The sequence below is a fragment of the Macrobrachium rosenbergii genome, chromosome 59 (genome assembly GCF_040412425.1).
Source record: "Macrobrachium rosenbergii isolate ZJJX-2024 chromosome 59, ASM4041242v1, whole genome shotgun sequence".
Classification (NCBI taxonomy): domain Eukaryota; kingdom Metazoa; phylum Arthropoda; class Malacostraca; order Decapoda; family Palaemonidae; genus Macrobrachium; species Macrobrachium rosenbergii.
The window spans coordinates 39,473,142-39,490,041 of record NC_089799.1 but is presented as its reverse complement, the minus strand read 5'-3'; the positions used below and the strand labels follow the sequence as shown (position 1 = coordinate 39,490,041).

Genomic DNA, 16,900 nt, shown 5'->3' with positions numbered 1-16,900 from the left:
TCTGTCTTAGATCTACTTATTCTCATTCCTCTGTCCCCAGCACTTGTGTCTCCATCTTTCCAGTTTCATTTCCAGACCCCAAGTTCTCTGCACACAGGACAATATCATCCGCATACAATATGTTCCACTTGGTACTGCCTCCTTACTTCCTCTATGATAACGTCCATCACTATGTTAAAAATAAATGGCCAAGAGCCGACCCTGGTGTAATCCTACTCACCTCAAAACCTCCGTCTCCAACACTGCTCCTCACCTGGTAACACATTCCGGCACACATCCTGTATCAATCGCACGTACTTCTCTGGCACCATGTCTCCTCAGGCTCCTCCATACCTTTGTCTGGGGGGACTCGGTCGTAATTATATAGCCTGAAATATATGAACATGCCTATCTACTCTGCACAAATTATTTAAAGCCAAATGAAATGCTTACTAGACATTTACCTACCTCTGATAACTGCACATCTTCATCCACTGCAGCTTTGGCCGAGTCCTTGTAACTACAGAGATGAACTTCTTTTCCATGTTTTTCCATGTTCCTGTTTGAACTATTTTCAAAGTAGTCACTAAAAGTAACTTCTGATTTTCTGTTACCACCCCGTAAGATGACACGTCTTTGTGGAGAGCTTATTTTATTTTCAGGACTACGCAGTAAATCCTTATCACTGTCCACTGAACCTTTCGGTTCTGTTCTTGAATCAGTCTGTAATGATGTGTCACCACTCATATGTAATTTAAAAAGACCTGGGTCTAAGAATGAGGCTGCACTTTTCATCTGAGATCTAGTTATTAAGCAAGATCCATTATACAGCAAAGTAATTGCCGCAGTCACTGAAATTGGGTCTGCATCTGAAAGAAGTATTGCTGACTGTTCATTTGAATGCTCTTCCATTAAAACAGTATGAAAAACTGGGCATGTCATGCCTAAAAGAGATTTATGAGTGTAAATTCTTTTATTTCCTACAACTAATGTCAGATCTGTCTTACCTTTTACATCAAACAACGTCAGTAATCGTTTCATAACCAGAGCAATTTCTGGCTCCATCGTAGTAAACACATTACCTTTTTTTTTTCAGAGTTTCTGTCTTGGATTTTAGTTTCAGAATGCTGCATCTGTAGTATATTAGTTAGTCTACTCACTTGTATTGATTTGCAAAGTTTGGAGAATTCTTCAATATTTGCTAATGGTATCATTCCTTTGCCATAATACATATACCCAACAAGAGTGTGAGCACTTCTGAGAGAAACACCAGGAAGGTGCAACACCTTGATTTTTATTATTCTCGTCAAACAAAAATGTATCACTTCACTGTATGAACTAAGAACTAATTTATGAACTTTAATCACATGGCTGTCAACAAATATTGACAAGTCAGTACACTGCTGCTTATTGCACATGACGTGAAGGCCTTTCATAAAGTGCTCAAAATGATTTTCCCACGTTAAGCATTCCACTTCACTTCCCGTATTAGTGACGACAAAACCTGATGCCTCCAGATGAAGCTCTCTTAGAATAGTCATTATGTCTTTTACATATTTAACAGGCAATGAGACATTTCCAACATATATTAGCGACCTGATTAGAGGGAGCAATAAATAAGGTCCGTGTGAAATGACTGGAGAAATCTTGTATATCACTGGAGAATCCTGCAAAATAAGTTCTAATTCAATATAAGAATGCAACATTATTTGCTACACATTCATTTAAATTGAAAAATAACAAATTATTTGCCATGAAAAATAAGAAATATTAATCATATATAAAACTTGCAGTGTGAAAATAGTATAAAAATGCAATACTATATTGTACTAGTAAAGTACACAATAAATGTATAGTAGAGCACAGTACAGTAGCACGCCCCCTCGACTTACGGTGGGGATCCGTTCCAGCCGCCATGCCGTAAGTTGATTTCCATTGTAAGTCGATTTTTGCCATTATCGGCGCTTTAACAGTGCCATAACTTGATGTTGCATCAAGTTACAGCACTGCAAGTGCTGTTAATTTGATGCCTATTCTTTCTGTTAGCACCATCAATTAAAATGCCATTAGTGGCGCTGAAAAGCACCATACGATCGAATCACCATAAGTCGAGGAAGCACTTCATACGATGTCATGAATATTCACAATCAAAATTGAAGCTAGGTTGTTGTTGCTGCTGTTATTATTATTATATTATTATTGTTATTACCACTGAGCATAAGCCACCAGTGTCGTCCACCCACTCCCTTATGTCATCCTCAGGAACGCTGTTGCCTCCAGTCACGAGCTGAGTAGAGAAATTGTCCACTTTGAACCCCTGGAAGTCCATCATGCCCTCTTCTCCCTTCAGCATATGGTTCCAGGATTGGGTGAGGGTCTCTACGTTCATGCCCCTTCTAAGCATCTGCGAAGTTGTAGATGCAAATACCTCCGAAGATTCTCCAGTGTCAATTGTACCCACCCCACCGTGTCCAAGCCTTGCTTCTTCTCCTCCTTGTCCTCCAACTTGCTCCAGGAACTTCCTCTGATATACCTATAGATGTTTTGTTGCAACTATAACACCTTGGTCCACTAGCTCGACGGGTGCAGTCATACTAGGAGGGAAATACACGACCTCAGTACAACCTTCGTCACCACCTGACTGGGTTGCTTTAGTATGTGCAGGTGCATTGTTCATGAGAAGCAAAGCCTTCACCTGATGTTTAGCAATGCCACAGTCCTCATCCTGATAATGAACAACCTCCTTACAAAAGTGATTACAGAACCAATCGGTTACAATCTTGGAGGTGAACCAGACCGACGCCAAGTGATAAAAAATCACTGGAAGCCTATCCAACAACCCACGCAGGGCATGTGGTAGCTTTGCATGTCCAACTACCACTGGTTTGCAATGATGGCTACCAGTAGCATTTGCACATAAAGCAAACACACGTTGCTTGGAAAGATTTTGACAGTAAATTCTTTTCCTTCTATAGAATAGATCAGCTTCATCACGCATTTCCTTGTCACTAGCAGCAACTGCAGCAGCTATCTTGCAGCTAGACAGAAGTTGGAAGCCAGGGTTGCCACAGCTGTAACCCAGGCACTCCTGTACATCCTCCTCAGGAACATTGTTGCCTCCAGCAACGAGTTAGGTACGGAAGTCGTCGAATTTGACTCAGCGTACAGTTCCAAGCGTGGTTCATTATCTCTATGTTGATATCCTTCCAAGCATCTGCAAAGCTGTAGATGCAAGTACCTATAAAGATTCTCCAGTGTCCATTCCCATAAGTATCCAAGCCTTGCTCCTTCTCCCCCTCATCCTCCAACACTACTAACACGTCCTCCATGAACTTTCCCTGGTACAGCTATTTCACTGCAACAATAACACCTTGGGCCACTGGCTCAATGAGTGCAATCGTATCAGGAGGCAAATACATGACCCTAATACGACCTCCACCGCCAAACAACTGGGTTGCTTTAGGATGTGCAGGTGAACTGTCCATGGGAAGCAGAGCCTTCACCCGATGTCTAGCAATTCCAAGGTCGTCTGTCTGATGATGAAGAACTACTTTACAAAATTAATCATGGACCAGTCAGAAACATTTTGGAGGTGGACCAAGCCTTTCCTGAATGATACCAAATCACTCGCAGCCTATCATCAACCCACACAAGGTACATGGTTGCTTTGCATGTCCAACTACCACTGGTTTGCAATGGTGAGCACCAATAGCATTTGCACTTAAAGCACAAATGCAATGCTTGGAAAGCTTTCAAACATGCAAATTCTTTCCCTTCTCATCAGCCAAAGTGTTAGTGGGTTTGGAGCAATATAATATCCAGTTTGTTAGCATTGCAGATTTACCCTAAAATAAGGTCTTCTTTCTCATCAAGTCTGGCAATGCCTGGTGAAATTCCTCTAAACCCTCTACAGATGCATCAAAAGCTTTGCCATGAGTCTTCTTATCAGAACCCCCGTGCCAAATCTTGAACTTAAACAACCAACCTTCGAGCACCTTAAAGCCCAAATCCCCATGCAGGCCTGTGAACTTCACAGTTACAGCCTTTAACTTGGCACCGCAAATATTCATGCCAGCAGCCCTTTGGTGATGAAACCAGATCAAGGTCAACTGTTCAATGTCCTCATGATGGCCTTTTGCCATCACCTTGCAGACCTGACTCCTCGACATCTTCCCAAAGTATGTCAAGTACTTCTTCAGTTTGTCCTGGTGTGGTGGCCGCACACTGGCCTAAGTTTTTGTATGAAAACTTTGATTAATCATTTTTAATTATAAAAATTATTTAACTCAGTTGTTGATATTTTACAAGTGATTAATAAAAATTTTTTATGACTTTTTTTTCACTTCTGTTAGGCCTAATGGGGTTCTTTCTCACTGCACATCTGATGTGATGAGAGAGATCACCTTGAAGTGGTATTTGGCTGCATTTGATGAAGAATTTTGAAGGCAGGCAAGTGTTGCCGGTGCCCAAAAGAAGACTGGTAGAAAGTTGTAGGTGTTGAGACTCATGCCTACGCCACTCAGATAAAGCCCTGGCCTGTAGGACCACAAGACTGTTGGCCGATATTTAAGACAGACTGCAGTAAGGTCTTTTGGAATGTTGATGAAACTTATTGTGCAGTCTGACATTTAAAAGGTCTTCAATTAAAACTTACTATTGTAGACAGGGATTGTATATAAAGTGAAAGACTATGTAATGAGGAAAATGAGGAACAATGATCCAAGTCCAACTTTACTGGTAATGGACAAAAGTGCCTTGGAGTGTACAAAGTTCCAGTAATTGTTTAATGACCATTGGACTTCATGTATAGTGTTTATCTGGTAACACTTGATTGAAAATACTTAAAGCTGGACAGTTTTGGTAATTCATAACATAAGCTTTACAAAGAGAATACCAATCTGGTCTTGTTCTGCGTTGTTCATAGTATTTTGTTGTGCATTTGTCATACTACTAAAGGAACTGTCATAAGACTGCTGTAAGAATAATTTATCAAGATATTATCTATAGGCTAGTGTAAGTACGATGATCACCAAAACCAAATGATAGGGAACTGATTGATTTTATTCTTAGGCAGGCTAGCTACTGTATGCAGGAGTTCTGAGTTAACCTGCGCTGACTGTAAATTTTGTAAATAAATCTAGCAAAATTGATTGATTATGGTTACTATAACTCGCATCACAACATCTAGGTTACTGATGCTATAATAAAATTAGACAGGAAAAAATAGTTTCATATACCAAATATCTAATAATTATATAAATAATAATTATATCTGAATATTCATATATAAACTATATACACATACTGCACATCTATAGGATTTAAAATCTGTTAAGGAGGCAGGCCTCCTTAACAGAGATAAATAACTGCTCTATATTACAACCCTCACCAAGAATTGTAGTGAGGACAAAATTGCAAACTTTAAAGTAATTTGTGAACGCAAGCTGGAACAGCTGTTAACTTTCAAACAAGGTTGTTAAACTACACGTGGTACGGAGGGGGAAAGCCCCGCCCACCTGCCGGTCTGCACTCCACTTTGCCTTTTGGCCCAGGTACCACAATAAGCGGTGGCTGAGATGGGCCATATATGTAAAGGCCTTCAGGTTTATATGTTAGGAGAAATGCAAATTACTTTAAAATTTGCAATTTGTTCCTACACAAATACAATCCTTCATTCTTTCCATAAGAGACTTACTTACCCTTTGGAGGGTGGATTCTGGGTAAATATCTGAACTGACTGGAAGTTCTACCCACCTGGGAATCTCTTCCTAGTCTCAAAGAGCTGGGGAAGGAGTCCCGTGCCTCTGGTCCGTTGCACATATGGGATGTTCAACTGCCAGACTTCTGGACTTGAATCAATGAGTTTGTGTCATTATTCCAAAAAAAGGCTTAGGTGAACCCATAGTGTTGGAGACAATAAAAGGATAATAAAATCCAATAGATTTGTTTTATGGTCAACCCCTCTCTCCCCTTGCTTAAGAGAGCGTAAAAGAGCGTACTGTACTCTTCCTGCAGTGGATCCCTAAGCCCCCCACCTCATCAAGGGGTTGGGATCAGGGGGGGCCCAAGTGCAAGCCAAACCCGCCTTGTTGGGGCTGAGAGTATTACAAGCATACAATCATCCCCACCCTAATCATATTATGGGCAAACTGGCCAGAATGCCGAGTCCTATCCCCACAACCAGACCACCCTGGAATCCATGGCCTAGCTATGCAGAATAGTTTCGCCCTTGAGCTATCAAGGTTCAAACATTATCGGGTAGTTGATTGATCCTACCACAGTTCACTACTAGCAGTTCCCAGTTATCTGCGATCCAGTTTTATGGCACTTGTCTAGCGATGACAATAACTGGGTTTTCAGTGCCAATCCCTGGTTATCGGGCGCAGATAACTGGATATCGACACCGATAACTGGGGATCAGCGCTATTATCTCTGATTTTCGGTTATCGGTGATAACCGAAAATCGGCGGGGTTCCGTTTCCGACGGTGGCGATGACGATTTTCAGTTATTGTCATGCCATCAGGAATGAACCCCCACCAATTAACGGGGACTGCCTGTATTAGCTTAAGATATAAACCAAGTCCCAGCTATGATACCTTCTCCTATTTATCAGGTCCCATAAATTTCACCATAAGTGGAAAATTCCACAAAAATTAACCCAAATTATTATGTAATGATAAACAGTGTATGACTCTTGGATTGAATCAAGGTTTTATGCTCTCTGTCAAATCCCTTAACACCCACATAAAAGTAATGGTTTGTATTTCTGAGGGGACAATAGTTTATTTTGCATTTTCTTCTTTTTCCAAATATGGACAGCAAGTAAAGCACCGGTAAAATTATGACTTATTGACATCAATCAAAAATTTGTAAAAATTTCAAGGTACCATACAATGACCTATTTTAACAAAACAAATATTACTTGACATGTCACCTTCTAAGGTGCTGTACTTGACCTATTTACAAAATGTTTCAGCTTTCAAACTAGCAAATAAAAATCTGCAAAACAAAACTCTTACCTGGGGATTTTCATTAATCAGATTCTCCAATAGGGACTGAGTGCAGACAACACAGTAGCATTCACTGCCAACTGTTGTTTTGCTATTTCTATTACAACTTGGTATGCAGAGTCCTCATTTGTATCAGTTAATCTTCTTAGGTACTGTTGATTTCAACAAATCTGTCTTTTCCATTGCAGCCAAAATGGAAATTATGTAAATTCTGCTTTCGTTGTGTGTAGGGTTCCATTTTTGTAAAAACATCTGTAATAGTTATTCAAAATTACATACAACCAAACATTATTTACATTTCTACACTGATATTTCTCCCTATAAAATCAAAAAGAGCACAATCTTTCAAAATAAAGTATAGGAATTAGCATAAAAAATCCTCAGAAGAAAAATTAATAACAAAACTAATTCTTATATCTTATACACCAAAACGCAGCACTCAAATCATTGACAGCAAAAGTTGAAAAGGGGTGCAATTGGCTAACAGATATCCATGGCAACCCAGCCAGACAATCAGGTTTTACTTTTATTTAGACAATCAGGTTTTACTTTTATTTTTATGTGAAAAAGGAAACATTTTTCTTACAAGAACCTACCACGAAGGATGACATATGATATTTTTATAATAAAATAAAGTTTTATATATACTTACCAAGTACAGTAATTACATAGCTATTGTTTAACAACCATGGCAGCCTAAACATTCAAAATTTGTGGTAACTATTCAACTGCCTAGTGTAGGTGACTAGACCCCACCCACTTTCAGGGTAAAGAAAGGAATGACGTGGCAGAGAGCTCAATCGTTTTTGTCCTGATGTCCATGTGAAGGGAGGGGGGAGGGCTCTGATTCAGTAATTACTTGGTAAGTATATATAAAATTTATCTTATTATAAAAATGTTATTTTTACATAAGTAACTTAACAAGTAATTACATAGCTGAAACCACACTGACAGGAGGTGGGATATATGGACATGTTCTACCTCAAAACATTAAGAAAGTAATGACTTTGATAGCAGAAAAGTTGCCAGCAATGGTACAATACTTGTTGTTTCCTTACCTGGTAAGAGAGCCACTGCAGGTGGGTACTGCCTCTGGTCGTCGCTCATCTTAACCAGCAAATGATAGACAGAGAAAGAGAGAGAGAGAATGGATAATAGAGAAACGAAACAGAGAAAGAGAGAGATCAGAGATCAGGAAGTGTCGTGAATATGCAGCCAAAACACTGGTGCCAGAATAATCTAAGCGCAACCATTAAAAACTGCTTACCCGTCTCACCTGTGACCTGACCTTTCAACTTTTGCCGGAACCTGAAGACTTCCAGTGACATCATTAGTCCCACCCACAAAAGAGAAATTAAGTCAATTAATCACACCCAAGGGACATCATTAGATAATCTTCAACCAATAAGGACGACTACAAGGCGGAACAGAAGCAACTGTCAGCCTACTGGTAGGGTGGACATTTCCTTTGAAGATCCTTCAAGAAAGCAAGCTTGAAGGGAGGGAGAGAGAGAGATAGAGAATAGCTGAGAGCCTTAGCAAAGTGAGGTCGAGAGCCTCACCAGTTGTGGGTTAAGATGATTCAAGAAAGGCTCATGCTTCGATTCGTAGTCATACTACTCAACTTGTACATATACACTGTATTATTTTACTAGTGTGTTAATGAAGTAAGAAAACTGCACTCTGTCTTCCTAAGCCTCATGAGACTCTAACAGCTAACAACAAGCAAAGCCAGAAACGATAAAGCAACTATAGAGGAAATATAAAACTAATTCAAATAAGAAACAACAAAACGTTACTATAACAAACATTACAAAGATAACAATAATAAACTTCTTTACACTAATACTCATATGAGTTAGCCTGTCCACCACTTAAAACCTGTTACAGACATTCACATGAGGTTGCCTGTCCTTTAAAGGTTAAGTAGGCTAATTGTGCAACCCTGTATTTCACACATAGCCTAACTATTCCTCACCCAAAAACCCATTCCAACAGGAGGCTCACTAGACTATTACTGTAAAACATAGGCTAGGCTAACCTAGGCTAACTCCCTCCTGTTGGCGAATGGCTCCCTCTCGTTTTTCCCCTCCAGAGGGGCCCTCCCCAACGTAAACACGTCCGCTCCATTTCTGTGTTCTCCTCCCCCCCCCCCACAACAAAAACCCCGAATTGGTAATTCTATATTTGAGCTCCACGCTTGTTTTTACCTTTTCAACTGGTTTTTTCTACACTTTTAGGGGTTCTGATACTGGCGATGCATCTGTTTGTTATCGGTCAAATGGAATGTCCCTTCACCGTGATTAGTACTGGCTGGGGGGGGGGGACCCCTACGTTAACAAGTTATTGCACTTGCCGGACGGGATATGAACCGTTCAAAACTGACGTACCCGTGCCCTGTCTTGTGAAGATCACGTATAGAAACCCCTTGTTGGATGGACTTCAGAGGTTAATTACAGGTTAATTACACTTGAGTGCCAAAAATTAAAGGTAAATTCATAATTAGCAATCAAAAAAACGTAGAAAAAGTTAAGTTAGAAGGCAGTCACCGCCGCGGAGCTACTGTATAGTTCTACCCCCGATTTCCCACAGTCCCCCTTTACAGTTGAGTACAGTTAGGGGACAAATAACAGTTGGCCGACAACAAACAAACTCACGGCCAGTATGAGAAGCCCTAAAAGTATAGAAAAAAAAAGTTTCCAAGGTAAAAACAGTCGCGGAGCCAGTACTTAGAATTACCGAAAAATCCAATTTTCCCCGGTGAAGTCATCTACAGAAAATTCATAACAACCGAGGACTAGCCTACTAGGCCTGGGTCTACTGCACCCCCCTGGTTCAGTAAATACCAGTTTACATACAAGATGAGAGCTGTGCTCAGGCTAGGCTAGTACCAGCCCTTTCGGGATGGACGTAACAACACAAAAAGGCAGTAAATATCGTCAACAAACAACAGACAGTAGGCTAAATGTCATAATCATAAACAAAACACATCACCTAACAAAAATATGAACAAGATATAAACAAAAGACAGTAAAATTTTAGTTGTCAGTATAAAATACCACGTAACATAGGGGCGTTTATTGGTTACAGTTTGCCGTATTAGTTACGGAGGGGGGCGGGGGGCTGGTATTTTTCATCTTATAAGTCGTAATTTGGTCAAGAGCTCATTTCAAAAATGTAGGTTACAATTGCATAGTGCATTTGCAACTTACAAAATAATACCCCAAACCATCAACAAAGGGCACCAGCAGGGTAGGGTACCCAGTTCTGAAGTCGTCACCTTAGCCTACCCACTAACTTGCCCTACCCTCCCTGCCACAGGAGGGCAACACACTGAAACGGCCTGCCCACACTGAGGGCAGTCTACGCTAGGCTTTTCTTGCCACATACGTCAGCCTGCTTCCCTAGTTACGACGCCTAGGCTACAGGTCTAGGTTACTGCAGTAGGGTAGGCTAGCCTTCACGAACACAGGCTACTTGAATCATAAACACTTGCAGAGGTCGTTATATCTACATGAAACCATACCCATTTGAGACATTCAGCTCCAGTTCGAAGGTCCTCCTTCACTCGTCAGTGCAACTGGCGATGAAGTCCGCATCAGTACCAGCGTCTAAACTCAGTCTGAAGGCTAACACTGACTGACTGACTAACTACTTCCTCAGTCTGGCTGCCACTGACAACACAGTTCCGAGCACAGGTTTACGACGCGACGCCGTCTGCGTAGGGTTCTCCCGACTGATCTCGCTAATCTTCATATGGTCTAATAAAAGATAAAAAATAATCTTCAGGTGCAGATTAACACGGCCGACTGTCCCGTGTCCACACAAATATTCCTCGTTTTTTGCGTTGTGTATTATTCCTCCTTTCGTTGATCACGATTTCACGCTCTTTGTAAGGTCTCGTTTCAGAGATTTTGTTTCTCACGTCATTTACTTTAATCACTACAAATCTGTTCTAAGTCTTCTTCTTCAATCTTCTTTTAGCGTGCTTTTTTCCCATTTGTATGGGGTAAGCACGATGCCTTGTTTTGAAGGACTTTGATTTGGCTATGGGGTACATTTTGTAGTTTCGATCGGCTGCCCTGCCCGTCATCTTAATCTTGCGCGAAGAAACGAAACGTTGGTTATTTACCCTTAATAAAATCTCAAACCTATGTCCAGCTCCCACCTGCAAATTATAAGGTAGCTACTGTACTTATTTTTTTATGATAAAAATTAACGCATTACGAATACTAATATTTAATCATGAAAATGACCGTGTTACTACTTGCTAAATTTGAAGTGATTTCCCTTACACCTTTTACTGTTACTGAGCTCTGCTATCTCTAGCTGAAACCAGAGTCAATATAGATAGGGTCTGTTCACGCGGCGGCGGAACTTAAACCCTTCCCTGCCCCTTGTGAAACGTCATCGTAGTTGCATCCGGCAAGACTGCCATACAAATGGGAAAAAAGCACGTTAAAAAAGAAGAAGAAGAAGAAGACTGCCGCCTGACTCCATCTCATTGTCATGAGCTACACCTTCCAGCTTCCGAAATTATGTGTAAACAAACAACCCGAAACTTCCGCTAATGTAAAGAAACCTGTTATTTATTTACCTTCAACTTATACTCATAGCTGCGATTTAAAAAAGCATTTAATTTCTATTTTGTCCATTGGTTACCATCAGCTAGGTATCAAAATATATTTCACTTTGCAAAATAAATTAGGTAATTTCTTTAAAATTAAAGACCCTATACCAACAAGCCTTTGGTCAGAGAAAGCCTTCTTTGGCTAGAAATGTGGCTGTAACCTCACTTTCGTGTTTTTAGTCTGCTTTTTACTGGTTTGTATATTGATTAGTGTATTTGTTGTGCCTTTGTACCTTCCGTTTTTGTGACTTCAATTTTTGTATTTTGCCTTATTTTATTTTATTCATTTATTTGATTAGCCATCATTTAAACGTATTCTTATCATTTTTATAGTAATTTTTGTTGTATTATTTAGAATTTTATTACAAGATTTGTAATGCCATTTTAATTTTGTAGGTTGATAACGAGTGAGAGTACGGCTATATACTGTATATATGTGTGTATGGATTTATATACATACATAATATTTGCGTATATATATACACACAAATATTATGTATGTATATATCCACCATAGAATTTATGTATATATGTGAATCCAATCACTATATACATAATATATATATATATATATATATATATATATATATATATATATATATATATATATATATATATATATACATATATATATATATATATATATATATATATATATATATATATATATATATAATATGAATGATGTAACTTGTGTGTTCTAGCTGTGTGGGTTTTCATTTTTTATGAAACCATATTCACAATTTTCTTCCATCCTTATCACAAGCAAAACCATCAGAACCATTTTTCATTGATTGCATTCAGTTAAAAGGAACGTAATGTACCTTACTTTTCGTATCCCAAGTTTGGCCTAAGCAACACAGATCTAAGCACAGTAGTTTCCATTGCAAACAATTATGCAACGCACGCTGGGTCAACGACCCAATAAAGCTGAACTTTTTATTCGGATTGCGTCACACACCGGGAGAAGTGATAGCCTATTCTGGCTGCTGTGTGAAGATATTCCTTGTGTGAATGAACTCTTGAGTTTTATATCTTCGCATATGCATACGTTGTATGAGCGTTATTTTAAGTTGCTATATTTCTTCACTGTTTTCCTCGAACTTGGATTTAATCATGATTTTTAAAAAATCTAATAAGCAGATTCCAAATGTGAATATGATGAGAGACAGACCACTGGAGTTTATTTTGATATAGGGTATTTAATGCTTAGACCGGTAAGGGTGTGATTTCCGGTACTTATTCATCTTTAAAGAGTTCAATCAGTGGTATGACTGCTACAGGTTAAAGGTGCGACGATTGCTGGTGCTTTAAGAAGACTTGATTTTTGACGGTGGAGATATCATTTAATATCGTCCAATGGTATGATCAACCAGCGCACTATATTTCACTAATTAAACGTTAGAGTGACGAAGGATAAGGAATGCAAACGATGGCAAGTGAAGAACCAGGAAAGATTCAGGTTCAATGATCCCTCTAGAGAAATAATCAAATTCCATCCGAAGGTCTATCGTCATCATTAAACTTTGATGTCTGACGCTCGGTCAGGATGAATACTGGTCTGACGCTGCTGCAAAGAACTGTGCAAACAGTTCGATGGTCTTGTCGTTTTCCTTACACACACACACACACACTCTCTCTCTCTCTATGATGATTCACATCATCATTAAGGAAAAAAGATTACAAAAAGAAAAGAATAACTTAAAATACTGTAATTTTAGTCTAAACATATTTCAATTGCCATTAATGTATACTTCATAATTTGTTTAAATCGCTTGCAAAGTTATTTTTAAATATTTCATTTGATCTTCTTTCAGATCTTAAAAGCCCCAAAAATATGTAGCTCTTTGAATGTAATATTCTCCTCTTTAATATAGGCTATATGTTTAGCTCTAAAGTTGATAATATTACAAGTAGGCCTACTCCAAGTATTTATCCTTTCTACTTTTTCCACAAAAACTGAAATGACAAAGGTCCAGGCAAGGATGATAGCCTGCTTATTATTGCACCATCAGTTGCTTCACCTAAAAAAAGATTCATCATCGTTACACTATGAAAAGACATTTTAAAGCCATGTTCCGCATGGTATATTTGTTTTTTGGCATTATGTACTTTATTTTCCAGTGGCTTAGAAGCCTATTCACATATTTTTTGCCTCACTGGACCTAGTTCTAATGGTTCGGTTGTAGCTGACCCCAGGTTCCTGGGTCCTATATCTACTGGCGTATGAATAGACCTCTCAGTTGATCAAAAAATTTCTGTGTATCAAAATGAAGAAGACTGAGACAAAAACATCGTCACTACCTGCCTCACCCTCTAAAAAGTATTCGTACACTTGCACATTCCATTCGAGGGAGAACTGTGAAATGGACTTTTGTTTGGCGACGAAGTAGCCTACATTAGGAGACCTTGATGACTGGTTATTATTTATGTAATAAAATAACAACCATCCATCCTGAAAACCACTAGTCTTGCCGAAAGTGTGGTGAACCAAGTGGAATTCAGACTATACAAAAAGAAACAGTATAAGTAAAATTTGAAACGAAGCTAAGATATAAATAATAAAGATTTTTCGTGTGAAGAACAAGAACCCTCAATCATTCCGCGGATATTAGTTGCTAAAGGAAAATCAGCCATCATAAAAAAATAATAACTAAGGTACTTCCCTATATTTCTGTTATCATTCATTTTAGACAATACTCCAAATCATTAAATCAAATCCCAGCGAGTATGACTTATCTTTAGGTGAAAAACACCTCTATGGTTATACAAATTTTTAATGGAGGCTGCTAAAAAACTGTATTTAACAATGAACATCTAAAACTTGGATTCGCTGTTTTTAAAAATGTTATCGTACTTCCCTAAGAATACTTTGTCCTATTGGAGGGTAAGCACAATATACCTAAAGCACTTTGTGTTTTCAGTATTGTTGTTCTGTATGTCCATCATCTTATTTTAGTTTTGATTTTACCCGTCTGTTGTCTGCCACAAAACCTACTTTGTCAGCTAGACGTCAGAGGGGGAAAAAAATCAATACCAAAGACCAGGCTTTTAGCTTTATTCAAAAATTATGGCAGTCCAAGACCATGCTTGAGTTTACTTTTGCCTCCCCAAAAAGATATCTCTTATTTATAAAGGAGTTTTTTAAATTGCACCATAAATGGTCTAAAATATTGTCAAGATCTTTTTAACTTCAGTGTCTTGCATAGTAGTCACTCCCCACAGTCCCTACACTGAACTTTTATAGCTCTGCTGACTTGATGTGAATCTTTTGCTCCTCATGTGAAGAATTCCTTTTCCTTCTTATTTCACAAATCTTATACTGTAGAATTTATATGCAATCAAAAACTCTTCAACCAACAACCTATATGCCATGTTTTTTCTTAACATCCTACCATAATATTCAAAAAGCTGTAACAAAGAGTGAATACACTGACGCACTCCCACACACAAACAGAAAATGAATCGTCATGCTTAAGGATTTTAATAAAATGTTTAATGTATTTTTGATGTGGGATAAACATTTATTCTCTCTCTCTCTCTCTCGCTCCCAAGAACAATTCCGGCCCATAACCGAACGGTACCAAACCCGGAGGCTGCATACATCGTTCCTTATTTTGTAGCACATTCTTTCACACGTGTGTTCACTACTCTTGATGTTTTAATTTAGTCCATTGTCAATAACAGTAGTGTTTACATACTTTGACTGTCCATGAATAAAAAATTAGATGTCATCTATTCAAGATATTTCAGCACTCTTAAATGTCCAAATTTAGTCCATATGTCAATAAGACAGTAGTGATTATATACTTTGACTGGCCATGACTACAGTTTTGAATGACATCTATTCAAGATATTTCAGCTTTTGAGATTTATTCAGACAAGTAAGAATGATCCACTGGTAGATCAAGTCGACCTCTTGAATGTGAACCTGACATATGCCAACATTAGACATCAGGATGCACGAGTCAACAGTTTCAGGATATGATTTGGCCCCCCACACCCCCAAAATGTCTCGAGGGGTAGATCAACTATCCTACAACTATTACCACTGAAGATCAGGAACTCTTGCCGTACCCGGCACAAGAGGCAGAGGACACACCATCCCACCCACAATCTGAGGAAAGGGAGAGTGTAACTTCTGTTGTAAGAAGTTCAATTTGTGTACCAATGACTCCAGACCAATATGGCTGTGATTTTTTATCACGGGTTCAAACTAACTGCTGTATTGTGCAATACTGGTACTTTGTTTTAAAACTATTGTTAATATATGGCATTGAACATTATCCTACAACACAACCTTCTGTGGGTTGTGGTGGCCTTTTCATCTAGAGGGGAAGAATGTATTATGTACCAAGAATTTTAATGTCAACTGGTGTTCGCGCTGAATAAAGCTTGGGTAGCAGCAAAGCCAAGGCATTTATTGTTACAGCTCCCCTACATTCCTGAAAGTGGTCTCTGTCCTCTTGTTAGCAATTGAGCAAGGACTGTATGCATCATGGAATTTAGGACAAAAAGCTAAGCACCAGGGTACTTTCAACCATTCAATGACGAGACAAAAAAGTGACTAGGACAGCAGTACAAGGATATAAACCTGATGTGACGGTTTTCGTATGAATAGCAGTGCATGCCACTCCTCTGGGTACTTTAGAGGCATCAGTACATATTCTTATGGTGCCTTAATGTATTTTATATTTTAGAAATTTAATTTTAATTTCTTCTTTTGTGTGTTTGTATTTATATAATTTCTTACATACAGGTTTAGGAATTATCCAAAGCGAAAATCTGTTACACCTATATGGTTCAATCTTTTTGCAGAATTTTCTAGTTCCTATTTGAAATTGTCTTCGAGCTTTTTGTGATTGCTTTCACCAGTATCTACATAAATATTACATATATTTTTCTTTTTACTGGAGATACCCTGAAAGCCCGAACAGATTCGAATACCTGCATTATGAACATCCAAAAGTTTTGATTGACATGGTGTATATTTAACATCCACAATCTAGCTTAGATTGGCACAGGGAGTTGTCGAGCTTCAGATTTATTTGCTCGCCAGTTATAACTAGACATCTTTCTTGATATTTACATTTATCATCTTTAATTCCCATATTGTTGACAAGAGTAGCCCCTGTAAGCTTAGAGTGAAAAGTCGATGCCTAAACAATTTACTTCTTGCTCTCATGGTCATATATTTCCTTCTAATTTCAGTTAGTAGTCTCGTTTTAGGATTCTTGAGAAACGGACAGCCAATTTTAATACTTGAAAACTTGATGCATT

At 38.6% G+C, this 16,900-nt stretch overlaps 1 long non-coding RNA gene across 1 annotated transcript; it reads right to left on the bottom strand.

The window, feature by feature from the left end:
* Positions 1-541: 541 nt before the first annotated feature.
* LOC136837402 (uncharacterized) lies at positions 542-11,007 on the bottom strand. Its single transcript, XR_010852689.1, has 3 exons — positions 10,517-11,007; positions 7,000-7,242; positions 542-1,646 (listed from the first exon to the last, which is right to left on the bottom strand). It is a non-coding gene; the product is annotated as an uncharacterized lncRNA (long non-coding RNA).
* Between the last annotated feature and the right edge of the window lie 5,893 nt (positions 11,008-16,900).